Here is a 9,050-nt window from a genome sequence, read left to right on the forward strand (position 1 = left end):
ATTTGGCTGCACCGGGTCTTAGTGCAGCATGTGGGATCTAGTTCCCTGACCAGGGATTCAACCCAGGCCCCCTGCGTTGGGATTGTGGAGTCTTAGCCACAAACCATCAGGAAAGTCTCTATGCTGCTAAACCTGGCAGCCTTATTCCTGACATTCTATACCCCTATCCAGAACCAGATTTTACTATGGGGATTTTGGCCACCCCTCCATATGATATTTAGGTCATCAAAAAACAAATTAATAAATAAAATAAAACAAAACAGCTGACTTTTCAGGACCACAGAGAAAATTCTTGCTATGTGAGAAATGAGAATTTGCTCTTCTCTGATGGGAACTTCCTGCTGCTTTACAACGTGTAAAAGACCAATGCTCAAGGCTCAGCCCTTCCTCAGCTCTCCTCCTTCTCTCTGATGTTATCTTGCTCATCACCTGTAAATCCACCCAGTCAATAGAACATTGTCTTGTACACAGGTCAAGACAGTTAGATGTTGTGAAACTGTGATTTACAAAGGCAAGAGAAGAGGCTGTTCCTATCCCCAAAGAGTTTATAATCTAGTTTGAAGTCAGAGCAAACACAAGGAAAAAAAAAAATAGGAGGGAATTTTCAAAGCAGAAGCAAGAGTCCGAGCTGACCAACTTGGCTGAGTCTGATACTGGGGAAAGTGGATTGAGATGGTGTTCCACACAAGAAACCAGTGTTTACTGGGCATCCGTCATAAGACCCCTTGATGACCTCACTTAATTCTCATTACAGTTTTATGAGGCAGGACTTGTCATCTTGATTTGGAGGAAGGACTGAGGAGAAAATTGAGGCTCAGAATTATTAGATGTCTTGCCCTATATCACAGGATTAATCAATAGTCTTCTAATTCCACACTCCTTTCATTAAGCCATAGACCAGCGCTGGTTAGTTAGTGCCGGGAAATGTTGGGGAGGGAGGTCAAATAATACAGGTAACATTTTAAAACAAAATTCGAATTTATAAAAACATCGCAGCAATCTTACTCTAAGAGGACTACGCTGCAACACTTTCCATCAGTTTTTTCCTGTACTTTCCAAGGGACAGACCTTAGATGGATCAAAAGATATTGACCAAGGTCTTAGAATAGGAAAAGAGTTTGAAACGATGACTGTTGACATTTTTGTTAGTCTGTCTTGATGTCTATCCCTGACTTCCATGAGCTATATCATAGCTAGACTATTTCTGCAGAGCTTATAGTAATTTGAATCACCACACTAAATGCTGTTGTGAAATAAAGTGGATTTTTTATTTGTCTGAAGGAGACTGGCAGCATTTCTATTTAGTTTTACTGCTAATTAACCTTCAATTATTTGTGTAGCACATAAGATTAACACTGCTCACATATAGGAGAAAAAGCAGGTCAATGAAATGTGCACTGAAATAAACTGGATTTTGATGAATTCCCTTGGAATGTGAGTTATCATTCTCTGAGAGAGCTGGGTGCTATAAAGTTTATATTCCTGAGTTGGGAATAACTATGTTTCATCTGAGTGGCAGAGATACAGCAACTTATTTCTGTCTCCACAAATACGTGGCAATGAAGTTCATGCCATCACACACCACCAACCTATATGCAACCACAGCTCTTTTCTGCTGCCTTCTCAGCCTCTCTCATAGAACAGAGGGCATAAGACAGACAGAATATTTGCTATAAGTTGAGTTTGCAGGCTGCCCACAAGGAAGATGGAGATTTCACAATTGTTATTGATGCAGAAGATGATATATATGTGAGGTTACTCTGAGCACTGAACTGGAGAAAGGCATAAAACGGGATGGAAGCAAGTTGGAAAATCTTCTAACAAAGTTTGTGGGCCCGAACTTTTTTCAAATATAGGAGAAATCAGAGAGGCAGAGAATGCTTTCCCAGGAGCCTGCCCCTCCTTCCAAAAAGCCTTGAGAAAAGCAATAGAGGAAATTGAGCCAAGAGAGTACAGACTTAAATTCTCCACCTCACTGCTTCCCAGTATTAGCAAGTATGAATAGGAGATATGACTGAAGCTAATCATAGGACCTGATGTTTGTGTTTATAATTTTCCATTTCCCTGCACTCCTCCTCTTATGCATGCATTTATTCAGTAAGTGTTTATTGAGTGCCTACTATGTATCAGGCAGGCTACTGAGACTTTGGAGACTATGGCAAGGGAACGCTGATACTGTCCCCGCCCTAATGCAGCTTATAAATCAGTGGATGAGGCAGATGTTAAAGCAGTCAAAAGCCACTGTGAGATTACTACCAAGAGTTCATGGTATTGTGGAGGTCTTTTCTATGTGTCGGGAACTATTCTAAGAGCTGAGAAAACGGCAGTAAACAGGTAAAATCCTGCCCTCTTTAATTTTATGTCCTAGTACAGGAGACGACACAAGAGTGGACACATTGGAAAAGACCTTGATGCCAGGAAAGATTAAAGGTAAAAGGAGAAGAGGGCAGTGGAGGATGAGACAAGACAAGAGTGGACTTCTTGGAAAAGACCTTGATGCTGGGAAAGATTGAAGGCAAAAGGAGAAGAGGGCAGTGGGGGATGAGATAGTTGGGACAGCATCACCGACTCAGTGGACATGAACTTGAGCAAACTCTGGGAGACAGTGAAGGACGGGGAAGCCTGGAGCCCTGCAGTCCATGGGGTTGCAAAGAGTCGGACACGACTGAGCGACTGAATAACAATAACAACAGGAGACTACTGAACATAAAATGTAAAAATAAACATATAATGGAAGTTTAGTGTGATGACATGTAATTGGCATAATATAAGCAAAGCAGAGGAAGAGGTCAGAGTGTGGCTTTAGGCAGGATGGTACTGAGGAGCCCCTCTGAAAGGATGACTCTTGAGCAGGGAAACAGAAGAGCTGACAAAGACTCCCACAGAGATCTGCAGGAAGACTGCTCCAGGTAGAGAGGCTGGAAGGACATTGGCTGCAAGTGGAAACAGGCCATGGGCAGGCAACAGTGGTGGGGAGGTGGTCAGCAGGAGGCTGCTGCGGGAGCCCCGAGGGAAAGGATGGTGCTTGGGCTGGATTGGTGGTGGTGGGGGAGGAGGCAAGATGCTGCGGGTTTAGGAATTTCCTCTATCATAAAGGGGTTCCTCCTGGTTCGGGAGGTGAAGAAGCAACATTTGTGCTGCGTAGACGTAGCTGCGCTCTGCTATGCTGAGTCACTTCAGTCGTGTCCAACTCTTTGCCACACTATAGATGGCAGCCAGCCAGGCTCCTCTGTCTGTGGGGTTCTCCAGGCAAGAATACTGGAGTGGGTTGCCATTTCCTCAAGTGAAGATAAAAGGACAGAATATTCCAGAACATAAATATGCATACCCTGTGGGGGAGAAAGTCAAGGTTGAGGCGTTGAAAGAAGATCTGGCTGCCTAGGCAAAGATGAGAGGGGAGGGGAGCCTGGAAAGATGGGCAGAAAAGACCTCGTGGGACTCTGCGAGCCTCTTGCAGGACCTTGGTATTTTTTCTAAGGGTTGTAGAATGGAAGGAATTTCAGCAGAAGCATCCTCGTCAAATATGTGTCTTGGAAAAGTTTCCAGTTGTAGGATGAAAGAAGCTCAATTTTCTTACTGACATTCATCCCCGGATGGAGGTTCTCCTATACCCATTTTACAGACAAGAAAACTGAGTCTCAGAGAGCTAATGGCACTTGTTGGGGCCCACAACAAGATGGCTGACTCTGGGGTCCAGAGCCGCAGCCCTTTGTACCCATTTGCCTTTGCTCCCCTCCCCCACCCCTCCACAGCATCACCCCCACCCCTTGGTCCAAGCACTCAGTAGTGACAATTATGGTTATTTCTGCCTGTTCCTTCTCAGACTGGGGCATCACTATCTCCCTTTCTGTCTTTTCAGGGCTTTGACTTCTTTCTCTGTACCGGAAAATTCCAAGGATGCAGGTGTGGTCTTCATTTTCCTGCCTCAATTTGCATTTGGAATGAAGTTTTTTTTTTTTTTTCATGGAGTCCAGCAGGGGTAACATACTGTTACTAACATTCATTCATTCCTGCTAACATCATTAGTCTCACTTTCCCTTCCTCTCTCCCTCAAACTTTTATTGGACTCTGTCTATGCACCGAGCATCAGGTTTACAGAAATAATTCTTGTCCAGGTTGGAGAAAAAGATATGAAAACCAGGTGACACAGATTAAATTGTTAATGGTGTGTGAATAAGTTGGCCAGGTATTTCTCTTGTCAGAGACCCAATGGAAGGTAAGAGCTGTGGAGAGAGGCAGGATTGGGCCAAAAGAGGGAAAGGATGCAGGAAGAGCTTCCCAAAAAAGCTTGCAACCCTGTGGTCCAGTGGTTAAGAATCCTTGTTTCCTTGCAGAGGATGTGGGTTTGATCCCTAGTCAGGGAACTAAGATCCCGCATACTACACTGCGAGGCCAAAAAATAAATAAAAGTAAATGAAATAAAAAGAAACTTGCAACCTGGCCAAAGTCTAATCCAATAGGAGACAGTGCATAGGAAAATTCTCTTAAAAAATGTTCTTGGTCCTTCTGGTAACCCAGATTGTGATAACAAGGAAGATGTGGGCTGACGGAGGATGAAATTTTCAGCAGCTAAGGAATAAGAGGCTCAGAAATGGGGGCCAGTGCACCTTGAGGCCATGTAGGGAGAGAGAGCCCGAGAACATCAGATGATGGTGGGAAGATGGGGATGTGATGCCCTCAGTCTTGCCCGCGCCTGCCCCGCCAGGCACAAAGTTCAATTGCTCCTACAGGCAAGGAAGGCTGCTTGTGTGTTATTGTTTCTGGTGGCCATGGGTTGTGTTTATTTATTTACTGATTTATTTTGCCAGTCAAACTCCAGTTTATTGACAGGACTCAGCCAGCCTCTGGTCTCTTCCACCCCGACCGACTGCAACACAGAGAAATAATTAGTTGCTGAGGTGTGGGAAACGGATGTCCAACTGACATCTTCCCTTCACCAGAGTCAGATTCAGCGGTTTCCCTGACTGCTGAAAATTACCAGCTTCATGCTGCCTTCCTCTCCCCGCTGCCTCCCTGGTGGGGCTTTCCTTGCTCATTAAGAGCAGAGCCAACCCCTCGGCCTGACCTTGGCTTATAATGTGCCCTCCCCACCCTTTTCCCCTTTTCAGCCTTTTCACCTTATGTATTCCTTTCTGATGGGTGTAGGAGGGGGAGAGTGAGGCTTGGGTAGGCTCTGATTCCTCCCCACTAAGAAAGGCTGGCCTCTCACTGTTTCTCAAAGACCTAGGGCTCTGAGACTACAAGGGCAGGGGTAGGCTGTTAATTGCTTCCTATCGGTGTAGTGACCTTTGTCTCCTTGGGGGTATCCTGAGGTTTTTTTGTACATGCAGTCAAAGCATGCACTTTCAAAAGCCAAGCTTCATTCTGGTTACTGCTGTGTTGCGAAACGGAAAAGGCAGGGTTCTAGAAAAGGCAGGGTGGGATATTGAGGGATAAGTAGGGGAATGACTGGGGCTGGGGAGGTGGTGGTGAAAACTTCAGAACACAGATGTGCTAGGCTTGAACTTTAGAGACGTTGTCAGTTGGGACTGACGTAGGGGATTAATAACAGGGTTGGCAGGACATTTGTTTATCCATTCACTCTACTAAGATTGGGCTTCCCTGGTGGCTCAGATGGTAAAGAATCTGCCTGCAATACAGGATACCCGATTTTGATCCTTGGGTTGGGAAGATCCCCTGGAGAAGGCATGGCAACTCACTCCAGCATTTTTGCCTGGATAATCCCACGGACAGAAGAGACTGATGGGCTATAGTCCATAAGGTCGCAAAGTGTTGGACACGACCGAGCATGCATATATGTATACTAAGGTTTGTGGAGCTCTTTCATGTGCCAGACATGGATCTAGGTCCTGGGGATGCTGGAATGAGCTGCATGTGGTCCCTACAGCTGGCTGACTGGGAAGACTGGGGGAGCCATACTAAGGAAGCTGACCTTTATTATGAAGGCACCAGGGAGCTTCTGAGCAGTTTTAAGTAGGGGAGTGATGTGATCCAATTTGCATTTTAGAAAGATCACTCTGGAGGCCGGGCGGAGGAGACATTGGGAGTGGGATACCAGAGGACACCAGAGACTTCATTAGAAAATGCTGGTAATAGTCTGGCTGAGAGAGGAATAGGATCCAGCAGAGGCCGAGGCACTAGGTATGCAGAGGGTACATGAGGCATGCAGAGGGTACACGAGGCATGCAGAGGGTACACGAGGTGTGCAGAAGGTACACGAGGTCTGTTCTGAAGGCACAGTCAGTAGGACTTAAAGGCTGGGGATAAAACAAGTTTAAGACCCTTCTCTTAAGAGAAAGTTAGCATGTATATTATCTATGGTGAAACAGGTCACCAGCCCAGGTGGGATGCATGAGACAAGTGCTCGAACCTGGTGCACTGGGAAGACCCAGAGGAACCGGGTGGAGAGGGAGGGGGGAGGGGGGATCGGGATGGGGAATACGTGTAAATCTATTGCTGATTCATGTCAATGTATGACAAAACCCACTGAAAAAATAAATAAATAAATTATAAAAAAAAAAAAGAGAAAGTTCGAGGATCTATGTCAGGTCCTGCAAACTGTTAGAGTTGGCAGATCAAGATACGACTTCACTCCTTGACTTTCCTCTGAGGATTCTTTTCACCACTTAGAAGAGGTTTGTCTCTCCCTGCAGAAGAAGACTTGGAGATTGCCTCATGGTACCTAAAGCTCACAGAAACTCAGGACTGGAAGGTGGTCTTAAAGGTGGTCTCCTACAACAGTATACATAATTCCAACCCCATCTGCAGTCTTCTCACTTACCACCTCCTTGGCTGCCCACTCTATCCTTCAAGAGCTTCTTTCTAAAACTATACCCAAATCAGTCTCCAAACAGATTCTGCCCAATTAACTGTTAGTTCCAGTTTGGAGGTCACAAAAAACAAGTAAAACACAACACACAGCAGATTGGAAAGCTCCTAACGGACAGTGAGTTCTCCCAGAACCAGATCTACTTGGGAGAAGAATATGCGTGCAACCATATGTCAAGCATCAAATAACAGACGTTGGGAGGGTGGATGGGTCACTTTCTAACAGCAGTCACTTGACTGAGCCACCCCTATTGCTGGGTGTGGGCACTTCTCATCTGGGGAGTGAAGGAAACACTTGAATGAAACATCGCACACTCTAAACTCCTGGATTTCTGGATTCCACACCCAGTATCTTCCATCCTTTGCTCTCTGTGATGGACAAAACAATCCACCGGGGTTTTGGTTGTTCCTGTGAACTGCTCCCTCCTATTGGCGGGTGAGGGGTGAGCCCATGAGATCTGAGAGCTGCAGTGCTGTTCTCTGCATTAAAATTCTGCAACCAATCTAATTATCTGATTTATCGGCTCAGATACAAGCAGCAGTTAGGCTCCAATTCTAACTTTTAATTGGCTGTACAGTAGTGTGAGATCATGACCTCCTGCTAAACTCTCCCCATTAAGCTTTCATGTTTACATAGCACCATAAATTCAGCTCATCAGTCTTCCAGAAACTTTTCCAATTTCTGCCCCTTTCTCTGGAGCCAATTATTTTCCTGTTTGTCTTGCAGGTCTATTTGAAGCCTGACTTCCTGAACTACAAGCACAGAGCATGTGAATCTGCTCTTCTCTCTTCCTCTTGCCCAACCTGGAGATGCTCCCAGTCTCCCCGGTGCCCCATCAATTTACTGCTGGAATCATTCCACTGGTTTCCTCCTCTTCAAGCATCTCTCGGTCAATGAACCTTTCTCCTCCTACGACTCTCATTGCTTGGACCTTCCCTCAGCTGGGCAATGATGTATTTCAACCTTATTCAAAGGACCCTGTGTCCTACTCCCTCCTAAAGTAACCCAAACTTATTTTTTTTAAATAATGTTAAAAAAAAAATTTATTTATTTATGTGGCTGTGTCAGGCCCTAGTTTCAGCATGGGGGATCTTTGACTGTGGTGCATGGACTCTCTAGTTGTGGTGCCTGGTCTAACCACTGGACCACCAGGGAAGTCCCAACCAAACTTATTAATACAAGTTTTGCAGCAGAAATAAATAAAGCTGTAAAAACTCAGGAAAAAACATTAATGAAACTAACATACCCCCAAGCCAGGGATCAGGAAATGGGGAAAATATGCCTAGAAAAAAGTATAAATAAAAGAAAATTTAAGGCTTAATATAATAATTATAAATAATTATAATAAATAAATAATATAGTCTCCACCTTGTGTGGAGGAGGAGACTATAGTTTCATAATAGATACCAAAAAATTGAATGTTCTTAGAAATGAAAAAAATGCTAGAATTGACTCTGGATGACAAAAATGTGAGATACAGGATAAGTTGGAAAATTAAACCAAAAAATAGAATGATTAAATAAATAATTATAATACATGAAAAAAAATAGGGCTAACTGTATAGGAAGAGCCACTCTATAGAAGATAAGAATTAAGAAAGTTTAACAAATAAGGAAACAGTAAATAAAGACATAATAGTAGAAAGTTTCCCAGAGTGTTTCAGTAAGGAATTAGCCTGTACAGAGCCCCTTTGAGGATTAATTACCAGAAAAGATGATCAGAAAATATCATTGTAAAGCTTCAAAGATAAAGGATATATCAAGTACAGAAAAAGGAGAGAAACAGAATAGAAAGTCTCTGGGAACTTGCAACCTAAATGATAGACGGTAAAGCAATTAGGAAGGCAGCAGTTCAGTTCAGTCACTCAATCGTGTCCGACTCTTTGCCACCCCATGGACTGCAGCACGCCAGGACTCCCTGTCCATCACAAACTCCCAGAGGTTACTCAAACTCATGTCCCTTGACTCAGTGAGGCCATCCAAACATCCAAATATCTCGTCCTCTGCTGTCCCCTTCTCCTCCCACCTTCAATCTTTCCCAGCATCAGGGTCTTTTCAAATGAGTCAACTCTTCGCAAGAGGTGGCCAAAGTATTGGAGTTCCAGCTTTAGCATCAGTCCTTCCAATGAACACCCAGGACTGATCTCCTTTAGGATAGACTGTTTGGATCTCCTTGCAGTCCAAGTGACTCTCAAGAGTCTTCTCCAACACTACAGTTCAAA

At 44.4% G+C, this 9,050-nt stretch overlaps 1 non-coding gene across 1 annotated transcript; it reads right to left on the reverse strand.

Annotated features, from left to right (window-relative positions):
- Positions 1-1,269: 1,269 nt before the first annotated feature.
- Positions 1,270-1,398, reverse strand: LOC122452646. The gene has a single exon (XR_006272804.1). It is a non-coding gene; the product is annotated as a small nucleolar RNA SNORA19 (small nucleolar RNA).
- Positions 1,399-9,050: the final 7,652 nt, after the last annotated feature.

The sequence above is a fragment of the Cervus canadensis genome, chromosome 13, assembly GCF_019320065.1.
Source record: "Cervus canadensis isolate Bull #8, Minnesota chromosome 13, ASM1932006v1, whole genome shotgun sequence".
Taxonomy (NCBI): domain Eukaryota; kingdom Metazoa; phylum Chordata; class Mammalia; order Artiodactyla; family Cervidae; genus Cervus; species Cervus canadensis.